The 16,326-nt window shown below is 39.5% G+C and overlaps 1 protein-coding gene across 1 annotated transcript in view; it reads right to left on the bottom strand.

The window, feature by feature from the left end:
• THSD7A (thrombospondin type 1 domain containing 7A) overlaps nt 1–16,326 on the bottom strand; it is a 332,730-nt gene that overhangs the window by 110,265 nt on the left and 206,139 nt on the right. The gene's annotated exons all lie outside the window — the stretch shown is intronic.

Here is a 16,326-nt window from a genome sequence, read left to right as displayed (position 1 = left end):
TAATTATATGGTTAGAAGTCTCATTAATGGAATTTAAAAAGTCTCATTAATGGAATTTTTTTTTAAGGGAGTAGGGGCTGGAGCACCAATACCAGGATTACATTTAATGTCAGGAAGGAAATTAAGTGCTACAGTTAAAACTAGGAATCTACAACTACCCAATGGACAAAACACTAGTTAATTTACAATAAGGAACACTGCAACAAGTAATTGGGTCGAAGATCTATCTTGAATGATCTTATTCTAGATCTAGATTCTCTATCATTACTTCTGTGTAAGATTTGTAAACAAATCCTTCATTGGAGGTCTTTTAGTGAACTTGAAAAGAATGGGCTTCATTGCACAGCCCTGTACGCTGAACCAGCTATTGAGAAGAAGTCCAACTTTACCACTGAGGAAAACACAGAAGCTATTTAGGCAAAGGACAGTACAGAGAGGTGTAAATGGATGGAGGCTCCTGGCTCCACAGTGTTGTGAAGAATGAAGTCCAGGGACAAGGTACATGAATACTGCCAAATGAGTAAATGGGTACCAAAAGGTTTCACTAACTAAATAGCAGAGGAAAACCAGGGATTAAGCAGTTTGGGGCCAAAATGAGTCTTCTAGAGACATGGTCTTGTCACCATAATGTGCATGCATCAAAGAATGAGAACCTAGTTATAGAAATCACTTTCAATAATTCTGGGGACTACACAGGATGGATTTCTGAGGTTCCATTCACCATTTATAACACTTTACCGAGATGGAAAGATCACAGCCTGTCAATGCCACTTTAACATACTACAGTTTGCTTCTTTCATTTCTCTTGTTTGTACTGTGCTGAGCATTTTAAAATAGCTGTCTCGGAATCCCTGTAATATCAAATGTCAGCATAGAAAAAACTCTATGGCATTATTATTCATCCATTGAGATCTCACTGAAATATGTACACTCTCGATGAAACTGACTAAGACAGTCCATTCCATTCCATTCGATCAAACGTTTAATAGCTAATGTCAATGAAATAATTTCACATCAAGATTTCCTATGAATTTAGTCCTTGATACAACAAAATATTTGGTAAAAAATAGTTACTATGCTCTTTATGTCTCAGCAGTGAAGACTCCAGTTAATATTAATAACAGATGACCTTATTGTCAAAGGTTAAGTCAGTGGGAGCTGTGGGTACTGATAATCACAAGTCTACAAAAATTTGCTTTCTCCCAAGCACAAAGTTAGCCTTTTATTACTAAAAAAGAATAAAAATAATCTGAACCATTAAGAAGCCAGCTAAATAGAGACTACATGAATCTTAAAGCCTCTCTGTCACAGGCCAGGAATGTACACATTGAGTTTCAAACTTTAAAAAATATTTGTGTGAAAAGATAAATGCCTGAAAATCAGAGTTTTTACAATGGCATACTGTTACTCTCAGCATTGTTAATGAATGCTATAATATGACATAGGGTTAAAAATAGATTCCTGCTAAAATGGGGCAGTGAAGGGGGCTTGTTTTGTTTTGGGTGCACTATTGTCTCCCAGTTTCATCCCTGTCAAATCCTTTATTCACACTTGTTCTCAAGTCACAACAGGCAAAACCTCAAACCTCTACTTGACAGAGTTTGTGACATGTGAAGTTCTGAGGCTCATTTTGTATAAGTATTCTAAAGGTTGGGTGCTTATCTAAATTATCTGAACCTTTGAAATCAACCCATCAGGCTCCATGACAGTCACTTGGCAATCTCAATGGAACCCATCCTTGTAAAAGGCCTCACACAACCCTCTCTTACTCCACAACCTCCTTCAGTAGGCTCTGGCTCCTTCCCTCTACAGCTCCTTTTACTAACTCTTTCCTAACTTACTTTCCTATGTTTTCAACTTTTTTTCTATTTTCCTTTAATGTTATTCCTTTATTTGCATGATACTTAAACTCTCATAAATTAGCTGACTTTCATTAAAATTCAGCTTTGAGTGACAGCTCCTATTTTTTAAAAAGTGCCTACCTAGTTGGGCAATATTTCTATGATATAATGTATAATGCAGATGCGCAGCTAGATTCATTTTCTGGTGCAGGGAGGTGCAAACTGCATGTGAAAGAGCTTCTGTGCCCAGGAGGGGTGGAAGGGATTCACTCTTTACCACAGGAAAGGCCAGGCTGTGTTCTTCAAGGAGTCCACAAGTGTCAAGAGGTGATTTAGTCTTTGCTTGGGCTCTACAAGTACCCCATCAGTGGTCTTCCTAATCTCAACCTCACGCTCTTCCCCAGGCAATGTCATGCCAGCTCCCAGTGGAAGGGTGACGGATGACATCACTACAAGCTTCCTCTGGGCATAGTTTCTGCTACTGACACCCTCCATTTGTGGACGTGCCAGCACCACACCTGAAGCTGGCCCAACCGGCAAGGAGCACTTTATTTTTTTTAGACCAACAAGTCAGACTTATACAGATCAGCTGCACCCTGTGAATGGCAAACTCTTGCTACAGCAGAATAGGCTTCGTGCTCATAAGTATCAGAGTAAATTTCCATGTGATGTTATTTAGCACAACAACCCCTTTTACTGCACTCCCAAAGCAGGCTCTAAACGAGGACACTGAAGACAGTATAATAAAACCAGCTCTATTAAGACAGTGCATGCCGAGGTGCATTATAAAAATTGCCTGAAGCAAATGGGATGGCAGGTAGAGGAACATTTGGCCCTTTATTTGTAAAGCCCAAATGTAAAGTAAAACCTTTACTGGACTCAATAAAGTTGTTAAGACAACTTAACATTCCTCTAAGATTAAAGTACAATAGGAACAGAAGCATTCCACAGGGAAAACGAAAACCTGAGCCTTGGCCCCATGTCTAGCAATCAACCAGAGTTCCTGAATGGCAAGAACCTAACAACTTGATGCATACAGTCAAACAGTCACTGCAATAAACTGGATGAAATTTCTGGAGAGCTTTAAATGTCAACAAAACAATTTTTATTTATCACAAAATGTAATCATCATACAGTCATAAATACTGTAGACTGTGGAAGCCTCAGGTCTGCAAGAATCTGTCTGGCCGCGTGCCGAAGTTCATCAAACAAAACCTCATACAATCCAGCCTAGAAATTAACATTGTACAGATTTGTGCCTTGGCACTGGTTAGAGTCCAAATAGGTTGAAGTCAGTCCCTAATGTTTGTACTTGTGCTTCTGAGGCTGTAAAAGAAGAAAAGGTGGTATCTTGAGATTTCTACACTTCTTGGAAGTGTCATATGATGGCCTCCTCTGAGGTACAACAGATGTGATTGTTAAGTAGATCACAGGAAACATGGGCTTGATACAAAAACTGCTATTTCTTACTTAATAAAAAATAGAGACTAAACAAATGTAATGAAATATTAAAATAGGAAGGTTGATTAAGGTCACAATGCTATGGCTGGAAATTTGATGTATTAAATGCACAAATACTGCATTCAAGCATTTTTTAGCCTATGTTTAAAATCATAAGAAATCAGGAAATGCAAAATTAAGGATTCAGAAACAATGGTAATTCAAAAGCACTACATATGCTGGGTGAGTTATGGCATATATTTTGGACATACAATGCAACATATTTTACTACACATACAGGTCCCAATCCTTGGGAATGGCAAACCTGCACTCAGTGCAGGATCTGGTGGGAGAGGGGAAAAGGGATGGCAAAGGCAACTTTATACCATCTTTGCCCTTCCACAATTTCCAGGGCAACCTAAGGACTACTATAAAAGTACATTCACCTATGGTGGCCCCCACGAGGCCATTGCAACAGCTAGCAATTGCTGGAGTGGAGCAGATGCCAACCAAGATCTCTCCAAAAATGCTTTCAGAGCAACAATATCTGGAGTTCGCTCTGTGGCACCTGGGGATTCAATTACACAAGGAGATCCTCAATTGGCCACTTAGGACAACTTTAAAGCTTTGCTTTGTGCTGCTAGAGTGAGAATATGGCCTCTATGTGTACAGTATACACAAAGCATATCTACACAAAGCCACTGAATTAGCATTTCTGTTGGAACCTTAGTTTTTGCATTTTCTAATTTTTTGTTATGCCAACTCTACAAATGTAGTTAAGTATTAATATAGATTTTGCATAAAATGTCTTATGGGCATTTTAAAGAAAAGATGAGAAGAGAAGAAAAAAGGAAAGAAAATAGAAGCTTTACAAGTATTCAGCTCATAGAGTTTATAAGCTCCTCTGGCTTTGCAGGTGGAGCTGGTAGCTCTCTAGTCTTCAGTTATCTGACTTGCAGAGCTCACAAGCTTTATCAGTGGAGTTAATTAACTCATACAACTAGACACTTAGGGTATGTCTACACAGGGATAGAAAACCTGCGGCTGGCATGGATCAGCTGACTTGGGCTCGAGGTCCTTATGTTCCAGGGCTGAAAAATCACTGTGTAGATATTCAGGCTCCAGCCTGAGCCTGAATATCTACCCAGTGATGTTTAGCCTCACCAGGGCAAGTCCGCTGACCCAGGTCAGCCATGGCCGTGGGTCTTTTACCCTTTGTAGGCGTACCTTTAGGGCACATCGTCACTGAAATGTAAGCTCATGGTTCAAACTCAGGCTCAAGCCTAACCTCCCTTCCATCTACACACAATTCATGCTAACCCAGGGCTCGGCCAGGGCCCCAGGAGCCCATAGTCCTGGAAGGTCCAAGCCTGAGTCAAGCTGGGACTCCGGGTTCAAGCCTTATTGGGTATGTCTACACGACAACTAAAAACCCGCAACTGGCCCATGCCTGCTGACTCAGGCTTGTGTGGCTATTTAATCAGGGTGTAAATGTTTTGGCTCGAGCTGCAGCCCGAGCTCTGAGATCTTCCCCACCTCACAGGGTCCTAGAGCCCAGGCTCCAGCCCAAGCCAGAATGTCTACACCACAATTAAACAGCCCATTAGCCTGAGCCCCATGAGCCTGAAAGAACTGGCACAAGCCAGCCATGGGTGTCTAACTGCGATGTAGACATACCTATTGCTTCTCAGTGTAGATGCAGCCTCAATGGACTCGTACTCTGGGAGTCTGCCAAATCCCATCGGTCGACTTTCTTTGTCCTCTGGAAGTCAAGTTTGGTGAACAGTCAAGTTTTCCTATTGCACCACAAACAAAGGGCTAGAACGGCCACACTTTGGAAGTGTGTCTAGGCTATGGGCGGTTGGACTCGGGCCTGCATAACGCAATGTAGACATGGGAGACCCAGGCTGGGACTCAGGGTTCAACGGTTCCTAACCTGTGGCTATATATAAGTGTAGACACTCAAGCCCTAGGTTAACAAACCCAGGGTCTCCTAACTTAAGTTCTACTAACCCCAGGTTTACACTGCAGTGTAGACATACCCTCAGGGATTGTCTATACTCAGAAGTTACAGCATGTTAGAACATGACCCTGAGGAAATATAGTAATTAACATGATATAAAATGTTCAGTGTAGACAGGGCCATCCTTTTTAAATTTGTGATATAAATTTGTGTGGTATACCGTAGGATGAATCACAAGCAGCCAACACAATGTTAAAAACAATTCCTACTACAAAGTTTATATAGTGCTAGTTACTATGAGTCCTCAGGGCCTTGTTCTAACACAATGTAATTTCCCTATAAAGACAGACCGCGTCTAGGGAAAGATCGTGCCTGGCCCTTGTTTGTATGTGTATAGTGGGCAGGGACAGAAGGAGCCATCTCTCTTTATTGAGTTCTGATGCAACAGATGGGCATAACTGCAGTTCTTGGTTCCTTCCTAACATCCTCACAGCGAGCCAACCACTGACCGCAAATTGGCTAGGGGTGTAATGTGGGACACAGCTGCAGAGTGTGCTCTGTGCCCATCCAGTACAGTCTGGCCCTTAACTTAGATGTGGAGATAAACCTGTCTACATATGTAATCTTGTAGAAGTTTCTGCAATGTTTCCTCAATTGATTTTAATGTACTGCTAACGTTATTTTTAACACTCCTTCTCCCACCCCTCATCAAATTTAGCAAACCATATAAATCCTCACTGAGGATTATTTAAATGCCATATTTTCAAAGTTTTTGAAGTATTCCTACAGGGAGAAGAATGTGATTATATTTTTAAGTGGGAACAATGCATTTTTTACCCTCTTGTAACTCAGAATTGTCCAAAAAATGTTTTCCTGCCTCACCTCTGCAGAGAGAGCAAACAAGGGAAATTTCAAACCAAAATGTGAGTTTTGTTTCAGAAAGTTATAAGCATGTCAAAGTGGGATTATAATGATGTAATAAACCACTGTGCTAATGAATAGTTATCACACTACTCTGGAAAAAAACAAAACAAAACAAAAAACCGAAACCAACCAAACAAAAAGCACACAACATAAGGGAAAGTTCAAGCAAGGCAGGTAAAAATAAAATAAAATATGGGAAATCACTACAAATTGGGAACAAACCTGAATTAGCACAGTAGACTTTCACCTTTAAAGATCTTGTCTTAGATATAGCTGCTTTTCAGTTTAATTTCGAATGGGTAATTATATAGATTACAAAAACCACCAATACACAGTATGAGATGCTTGACAGCTACCATTTCCTAGCTTTCATACCAGTGTTTAGATTCTCCCAAAATTCTCTAGAAGAGGAAAAACCCTTCATGTCTAGTACTGGAAATCATAAAATTCTGGCTTTGTATTTACAATTGAGAGCTTAGCTAGACTTGAATTGTTACAGCGGCACAGGTGCCGTGTTATAGCTGCGCCAATGTAGTGCTTCCGTGTAGACAGGATGGTTCTCCATCTCCTTGAGAGGTGCGGCTAGGTCAACAGAAGAATTCTTCTGTTGACATAGCACTACCTACACTGGGGGTTAGGTAGGCTTACCTATGTTGCTCAGGGGTGTGGATTTTTCACATACCTAAGTGACATAGCAGTGTAAGTGCTAACATTTAAGTGTAGACCAGGGCCTCACACTAATCTTTCCCTCCAAAACATACTGTTGCAGCCAATAATGACTAATAGGGAAGAGAGAGAGGTACATTAAAATTGTGACAAATGCATTGTAAAGAACAGAAGTCCATACTATTTTGCACGTTAAAAATTATTTCTGCCCTTTTATGAACCTGACAGCTGCTAGAGACAAAAGCACATTGCTATCTCCTTTCCCCCCATCTTACTCTGACTTCCTCTGGGGCACTGAATGAAAATTTAGAATGAAACACACCTCACACTGAAACTGAAGGTTCCTTAGTCAATTCACCTTTTTTCTTATATAGTATTGACTGAGGAAGGCACTCTCTCTCTCCCTACATGTCTCTAATTAAAATCCATGCACTACCAACAGAAGCTGACCCAGTTTTCATTCTGTAAGGGTAGTAGAGAAGTTAATCGCTGGAAACCTAATCAAATAAACCATTGTAGACAGAACAAAAGACATTTACCTGCAATTTGTCATTATTTATAGTCCTCTTGAACATACCAGCTTTTTAAGAAGGAGTTTTGGAGGTAAAACAGCCCATGAAGCCAAGTCTGAACTTTTGCTCTTTTGCTCTTACCAATTCAATAATTTCCTTGTAGTAAATATTTTTGGTTGTCATACAAAGAACTATACAATCTTCTGTTTACCTCAGCACCATTTATAAGCTCTGGACAATATTTGCTCCTATTTTTCTGTCTAAAGATCAGAGAGACTGTAAGGCAGCTTTAATATCAATATAACAAAATTGGAGAGTCCTATTAATAAGAGCAAAACTATTATTTTTCTCTGTGAAATTCTTTTCTATTCCAGTTCTTGAATGACCACTTGTATGACATGGAAGAATCTCTCTCTCTCTCTGACATGCACTGACAATTTTCAGAAATTTTGTGGATCATTGACTAAAATATATATGTTCTATACATTGTACTCTGATTGCCTCCCTGGTTTTCAGTGATCCCTGGATGACAAGTTAGTGGATATTATTTCTTTGTATTTTTCCCGTAAGTTGAAAATTAGTGTCCTTTAAAATTTCTCCACAGTAATACAGCAGAAACATAGATTTGATACTATTCTGTACAAATATATGCAAAAAAAAGAGAGGGAAAGTCACAGCTGAACTGGGACAATACATTTCAAGTGGAAGATGAGCAAAATCTATCAGCAAACTGGTATAGTTCTAGTGGGTGTCCATTCCCAAATGTCAGCATGACTTGGAGCATGGTAGGAATTTTACTCATAGGAGTTTTACTAACTAATAAGAAACTGATTCATTTTAGTTTTCTTTACCATAGGAATCATAAGAATCTAGTAGGTTCATACAATTTAATTGCTTTTCTGCATTGATTTCTTAACATAATTCTTGTAAAACTGAGGATCTTCAAGGTGTGGCATTACACAGCAATTTACAAAACAGCTACAGTGCATTTGCAATCACTATCAGCTACAGTAGTTCTTGCAGTCCAATTTATTGCTTAGGTGATGCTGTTAGCTGTGTGTATTAAATCAGTTACTAATTCCCTAACCACAGGCCTCTCTCTCAATTACTTCTGTTAAGTAGTATTTGCATTTAATTACGTCTTAATTAGTTGATAGTTAATATTCGTGAAGTCATTTTCTTTTAAGAAGGCTAAGTAGAAATGGCATTGATTTCAATGGCACTATTCAAATGTTTCTCATATCTGTTGGTGATGCTGAGGTCTAAGAATGTTTCTCTAATAGATTAAATGAAAAGATCGTTGTATTGAGATCAGCTGGTTTAATGGTTTATTTGCAACTTTACTCTGATTCTTGTTTCAAAACAGAGCTTAACACTACTATTAGAAGAGTCCTTTACTTTTTAAAAATGCATATGTTTTGATAAAAGACAATAAAAATAATTTCTTATATTATTATTTCTTATATATTCTTAGCAAAATAAGAAATATGATACTTTGGGACACTATTTTCAAAATACTAATTTAATAAAGTGAATAGAGATGAATGTTTTTAAATAGGAGAGTTGTGCACACAAACACACATGGAACTGTATCCAGTGCATCTTGTGCACACAGTTACCATGACTGCCCACACAAACCAGGAACTGCATACAGAAATGACCACAGAGTCACTTAACTTGTCCCTTACATGTGCAAATACCAGACCACATGCACGACTGTGCATATGCAATTGGGCCTTCTACTGTTTTTAAAATGTAACTGTAGAAAATCAAATATGGTTGCTTTCTCCCTTTTAAAATAAATATTCATAATGACAGTATAATACCTATCTGTGGCAACCTGGAAAGAGTCAGACAAAAACCTCTTCCCTTTTCTATGATACTGGATTCAAGGACCAGGCAGAAACAACTGAAAGGCAAAGGTAGGTGGAGCTCAAAACCTACCAGACCTGGCTACTTCCTAAGGGAAGGAAGAAGCAGGGCTGACTATGGAAGAGGCTTCACTAAACACAGGAGCAAGTGGTTGTGTGTTGTTGTTGAGAAGGTTCTCTTGTTAGTTAGTGAGCTGTGCAAGTGGTGTGGTCTTGCAAAATTCAAGAATCTATGCAGAAATCTATCCCTAACTCAGAGATATCTACCAGAACCTTTGCTCTTTTCTGCAGCCTCTCCACAGTAACCCTACTGTCCTCACCTCAGTACCAGCTAGGGTGACCAGATAGCAAGTGTGAAAAATCAGGACAGGGTGTGGAGGGTATTAGGCAGCTATATAAGACACAGCCCTGAATATCAGGACTGTCCCTATAAAATTGGACATCTGTTCACCCTAGTCCCAGCTGACAGCACAGCTTCTTTTTGCTAATCTCCTCACATCGCTGCACATCAGCAGCTACAGAGGGGAGCCAGAAGGAGTTATTTCATCCCAGATAGCTGATCAGAAATGTACGGGGTCTGAAGGAGAAGTATGCCTCAGAGATAGACTACTCCATAGCTCCATCTTCTGCTTCCTTGTCCTTGAATCTACACAAAGTTCTGATCCTGGGATACTCAGGAAGAGGGGCTACTGAGAGGTATAATGGAGAACCAGAAGAGTATTCTATAAAGATGGCATTCTCCATAATAACTACTCTCTCCCTTCTGCACTAGCTCTGGACTCCCTCTATGCATAATAGTCACAGGAACCAACAGGTCCAAAGAAAAATACCTTCTCAGAAAGATGAAATCATGAAAGCAATATGGGGACAATCTTAAAAATGCATCAGGAAAACATTTAAAAACTCATATTTCCTCATAAAATTATTGAAAATGAGAGGACTAAATTCCAATGTATACTTAGGCTATAATGGGTTAAAAATAATTAACCCACACTCTGGGATACAATATTAATGCTTCCTGTAATCCCATTGTAATGTTTGGTAACGGGAGATCATATGTATCTCCATTTATATTACAGTCATCTATCAGGATTACAGTGATGTAGATACAGCCTCTAACTTGACACAGAGGGATAAAAACAGGGAGAGGAACAGTATCCCCCCCATCCAAATAATTATTTTTAGATGTAAAATGCAGTGCCATCTGTCACATATGTAGGGAGGGCAGATTAAGCAACAACAGGAAAAAAATAATTTCCCATAACTATGTTAACTCAGAAATGTATTTTAAAAATGCAATATCCTCAGGTATTCAGCTGGGGGCAGAGGGGACTAAATTTTTTCCCTTGAAAATGCAAACACCTCATTCATCCTTGAATTCTCTCCTATGGGAGAAGAGGAAAATGTTCTCTTCCCTTTCTCTTGTTACCAGTGAGAACACCGGGACATTTTCTGGTTTCCATTTTTAAACATTTATTTTTACTAATTAATCCTGTCTCTTATTTTTCACTGTCAATTTCTAACTGTACCCTACTTCTGCCTAGGGTGTAGTACATGAGTTGAAAACTAAACACAGCTTTTGGAGGTCATGTAGATGTCTCTTAGAAAAAAGAATGTTTCAGCTCTACTGATGTGCCATGATAACTGGCCTCTCTACCTTATAAACTTGCACACGCTGAGTGACCATATTGCACATACTGAGGGCCCATTTTAGTATTGCTATCACATGACCTGATGTCACTTACAGTGTAGTTCAGCCAATTTAATAATTGGCATTGCTGGCTGGGCATGCTACCTTAATGGACTGAGAAAACTCAGTGTAGATATTACAAAAGGAAAACTTAAAAAATAAAGGGAAAATTCCTCTTTTTATTCTGGATGTTACATTTACTGACCTTTTTCCCTGTTCTGTTAGCACCTAATATTCACTGACATAAAGTATATTTGATAACATTTATTATCAATAGAAAATATTTAGAATTTGAATTTACTATTACAGTGGATATTGTTAAAACGTAAAAAAATGCTAAAATGTTGTAATGACTCTACCACAGTACTTCCTATAATCAAAATTTATACCACAGCACATTTAATACAGTGGTATCATAAATGTTTTCCCAGAAAATACCCACTGCACTACAACAGCACAGCATTTCCTACCGAATGGGAATAGGTTTCTGCTGCACAGTTTGACAGGGGGCTGGAACATTTTCAGGGTTCATTTGTTAATGTAGTCATATTGAGAACGATCAGGAGCAGTGAACACAAATGTATTGATCATAACCAAGCACGGTTGCCTTCTACAATCAAATAAACCAATCACATGTCATCTTGGTTAAAAAAGAAAAAGAAAGTTTGATGACAGTTCCATTGAGAATAAAATCAATTGTAGGCATGGGACTAAGTCAGATCAATTTATCAGGCCAAAAGGCCACTTTTAAACAGAATGAGGTGAGGAAAGATAAAGTGCTGATGGTGCTATAAGGAAACAAAAGGCACAGTGCTGCTCCAAAGTAGCAGTTAGAAACCTATCACTTGAAAATTTCTAATGTATTTATAAAAATGTTTGGCAAAAACACTAATAAATTATTTTGTAAGGTACCTCAAATTCTGATGCAAAAGATTTAGACAATATCCCAGTGACAACAGGTTTTGCCAAACCAAAATACTCTACAGAATTTCTCTGAGAAAAATATATTAAAGAATATTCTAGAGATAGACTTACTCCAGTTAGTTTCTATAAAATGTTATAGAAATTCCATAAAGTTTAACAGAGATTGCATAAAACTTGCTTTGACCAAAATTAGGAAAATTCTTACATAATTTTGAAAAACAGGAACTATGCCATACATGTTTTATAGACCATTCCTCTGAAAATGCAATCTGTTTTTTTAATTTGATGGAGGACTATAACCATATTGTTTTTTCATTACTGGGCATTTACCTAGCTTTTAAATCCATCAGATACAGGCAACCAGAGCAGCTGCAGGCACAAAAAACTTTCACATGCCTCTTTACTGTAACTATTGACTGGGTGCAAGGTTTTTTCCCCTACAATAAACCACAAATCCCTCACATAAGTGGGATAACAGAATCCAGGAAAGGCCATGGAGTGTCACTGAATTTAAACCAGTCTTAACTAATTCCTATGGATGTGCATGAAGTCTGATATTTGAATTTGAACTAGATTTGGATTCAGGATCTCGATAGTCAGAATTATTCAGATTTGAGGAAAAACATATAAAGGAAAGAATAGGGAAGATCAGAACAAAGGTGGCCATTGGAGAACAGTTCCCAAAATGCTGGTAGTATTCCACTAATTTCTACAGCTTATGTTTTCAATTGAGTGCCTAAAGTTAGGCTCTTAAATCCACATTTAGGCAGCTGTCTAAAAATGGCCTGATTTTGCAGATATGCTGATCTTCCATAATTCTCATTGACTTCAACGGGAGCTCCAGATGCTCAATACCTTTGAAAACTATTTTTACTTTGGTACCTAAATATGAATTTAGGAGCCTAACATTAGGCACCCTAATTTGAACATTTTGGCCTAAATTCTTGTGCCAAGGACTGGATTCACAAAAGGCCTTAGGTTTCTAACTGCTACTTTAGGCATCAAAATCCAACATTGGGCATCACAGGCATTCAACCCACTCAACCTGTAGGCACCTTGAATTATGTGGCAACTATGTTTTTACTGTAAAAGTTACCTAGGCACCCAAGTTTCTGCCTCTAAGCATGCACTGCTGCTTCAGGCAGGATCTTTCTCTCCACCAAGCAGAGGGGGAAATTGAACCTCGGTCTTCCACATCCTGGATAGGTCCTCTAACCACTGGGCTAAAAGTTATAAGGGAGGCACCACAACCTCCTCCACCTCCTCTTTCTCCTGCATTTATTGTGGGGGGGTGGGGGGAGGGAGAAGCTAAAGCCCTTATCTTCAAGAGAATGTTCCTCACTGTGGTTCCCAAACAGAGATAGGTGCCTCCTTGCAACCTAGGCTTAGGTGCTTAACACCGTGACAGGGTTGTCAGCATCTCCCATTGGCTAGCTTAGGCAGATCCCTGGTCAGCATGCTGGGTTTTGTGAATACTATTCTTCAGAGCCTCTTTCTACCCAGACATTGTATAGAGAGCCTAGGTGCCTAACTCAGGCTTTATGAATCCCAGTGATTTTCTAGGCACCTATGACCTTTTGTGAATCTAACCCTTTCCCATGTCACTCCTATGCATAGAAGAATCCTTCCTGAACTGGGTTGCAAAGCCCTGATCCAGTGAAGGACTGAAACACATATGTAACTCTGAGCATATAGGTATTTCTATTGAAGTCATGTGCTTAAGTGCTTTGCTAGATTAGTGAGACAAGGTGGATGAGGTAATATCTTTATCATTGGACCAACTTCTGTTGGTGAAAGAGATAAGGTCTTGAGCTTAGTGTCTAAGGTGGCTGTCATCACTTCGTTCACATCCCTCCTGAAGACCCATTATCATGACATCTGCAAGAAGTGAGTCAATAAAGACATTTTTCATTATTGTGTATTCATATTTAGTTATGTTTACTTAAGAAACCCAAATTACTTCACAATTACAGGCAGATTACTTCAAGTGAACCATATAGCATTTTTGCTGTTTGCCTATTGTTTTATAACTCTCCTTCAATGCCTCAAGTTGTTTCAGTAGAACCTCAGAGTTATGAACACCAGGGTTACAAACTTATTGGTCAACCACACACCTCATTGGGAACTGGAAGTACACAATCAGGCAGTAGCAGAGACACACACACACAAAACAAGCAAATGCACAACTGTGTTAAACGTGACAAGGCAAGAAAACTGTTTCTGTGCTTGTTTCATGTACATTAAGGTGGTTAAAAGCAGCATTTTTCTTGCATAGTAAAGTTTCAAAGCTATAGTAAGTCAATGTTCAGTTGTAAACTTTTGAAAGAACAAACAGAACATTTTGTTCAGAGTTACGAACAACCTCCATTCCCAAGGTGTTGGTAACTCTGAGGTTCTACTGTATGTTGTAAGCTCTTGGTGTGGGATTTTGTCCTATCTGTACTTTGAGGCATTTAGCTCAACTATGTCTCATAGAAGAAGCAGCAGCAGAAGAAACTGATAAACAATGCCTGTTATTCCAAATATCCAAGCTATTCAGTACAGTAAAAGCACAAAAAAACTGACTAGATGTTTGCGCTTTACTTTTTATTATTATTATTATTATTATTATTATTATTATTTTACTTTTACCTTTTCTTCCTTGGAAATAGTTTATAAATTCCTGCACGTTTTCTACAGGCCTTCCTTCTTTAAACTAGTCATTACAATCAATATATTATTTAGAACTTGTTTTTCTCCTGTTTTTCTTTTGGGTTTTTAATATCCAAACAGCACTTCATGACTCAGTCTGTTGTAATTACAATACCACCATTATGAAATGACACATATTATTTTAGGGCTTTTCAAGTTACCACCACAGTGGTCATCTTGTGAAATCAGATATTTCCTGGCAGAAAAAGAGAGATATTACACTCATCAGAACTCAACACAAATTATAATCTGAAAGAAAGGTCAGACAATCGGCAGTTTAATGCTGGAAAAATGAGAACAACATTTCAACTTTGTCAGGCCAGAAGAAATAACAGGCTGTTTTGATATTCTCCATCTATCAGCGTATTATTTTCACAGCTTCATAGCTCAACAACACTTAAGACAATTTAAATTCGTACAGTCTGCGATAATAACATAAATACAGTATATACCCAATGGACTAGAGCAGCATTTCTCAAACTGGGGTCCCCAAAGGACTCCATGGACTCCGCTGATCAACTCAACACCTCCCCCTCCCTCTATCTCCGGGAGGCTACTGAAGCCAAACCAGGAGATTTTAGGACTAAAACTCCAACTGCACAGTGGGGTTAAGGCAGGCTCCCTGCCTGTCCTGGCCCCGCACCGCTCCCAGAAGTGGCCAGCACATCCCTGCGGGCCCAAGGGTGGGGCAGAGAGTCTCTCTGCACTGCCCACACTCCGAGCACTGACTCCGCAGCTTCCATTGGCCTGGAACTGTGGCCAATGGGAGCTGCAGAGGCAGTGCCTGTGGGAAGGGGCAGCATCCATAGACCCCCTGACCCATCACCTAGGAGCCGCTACCCGAGAGATGTGCCGGTTGCTTTCGGGAGCCACCTAAGGTAAGCACCACCTGGCCAGAGCCCGCATCCCTCACCCCTCCCTCATCCAAACTCCCTCCCAGAGCCCACACCCCCTCCTGCATCCAACCCCCCTGCTCCACCCCAGAGCCTACACCCAAATTCCCTCCCAGAGCCCACATCCCACACCACCTCCTGCACCTCAACCCCCTGCCCCAGCCTGGAGAAAGCGAGTGAGGATGGGGGACAGTGAGCGACGATGGAGTAAGCAGGGGGGCGGGAAGAGGTGGGGCAGGGGTGGGGCCTTGGTGAAAGAGGTGGAGTGGGGGTGGGACTTGGGGCTGAGGGGGGGGCTTATGGGTCCCCCAAAAATTTAAATCAAAATGGGAGTCCTTGGGTTGCTAAAGTTTCAGAACTGCTGAAATAGAAGGAAATATAAATACAAAGCACCAACATAAATCTCTCTGTGTCTGTACACATATTTTCCTCCGAATATACATAAATTATTCTCATTGCCTCCAGTGAGAGAATATCACCCCTGAACTATTTAGCACAAGGTTTCAGAACTGATTAGTATTTAATTTAATTCACAAATGTATACATTTAAATATTATCTTTCTTGCATATATTTTGTATAAATTTGTACTTTAAGTACCCATTCTAGTTATTTCACTAACATCTGGAGAAAATAAGAATTAAAAGAGATTTAAAATATACACCCAAAAGCAAGGAATTTCAGCCATAAGGCTGTAAATCCAGTTTTATAATCCATTCTTAAATCATGCTATTATGCTTTTTTCACTTGTTTTCACAATGGCATGATTTAAAGTGACAATGGAAAGGTTGAAAAGCATCAAATTAACTACCTTTAAAAATGAAGGTTTTAAAGAATTCTCCACAATTGTTACTGTTTTTTATTTGTATTAGGATGGAGCCTAGAAGCCCCCACTTAGAACCAGGTCCCCATT

Source organism: Eretmochelys imbricata, chromosome 2, assembly GCF_965152235.1.
Source record: "Eretmochelys imbricata isolate rEreImb1 chromosome 2, rEreImb1.hap1, whole genome shotgun sequence".
Lineage (NCBI taxonomy): Eukaryota > Metazoa > Chordata > Testudines > Cheloniidae > Eretmochelys > Eretmochelys imbricata.
This window is presented reverse-complemented; position numbering and strand designations above follow the sequence as displayed.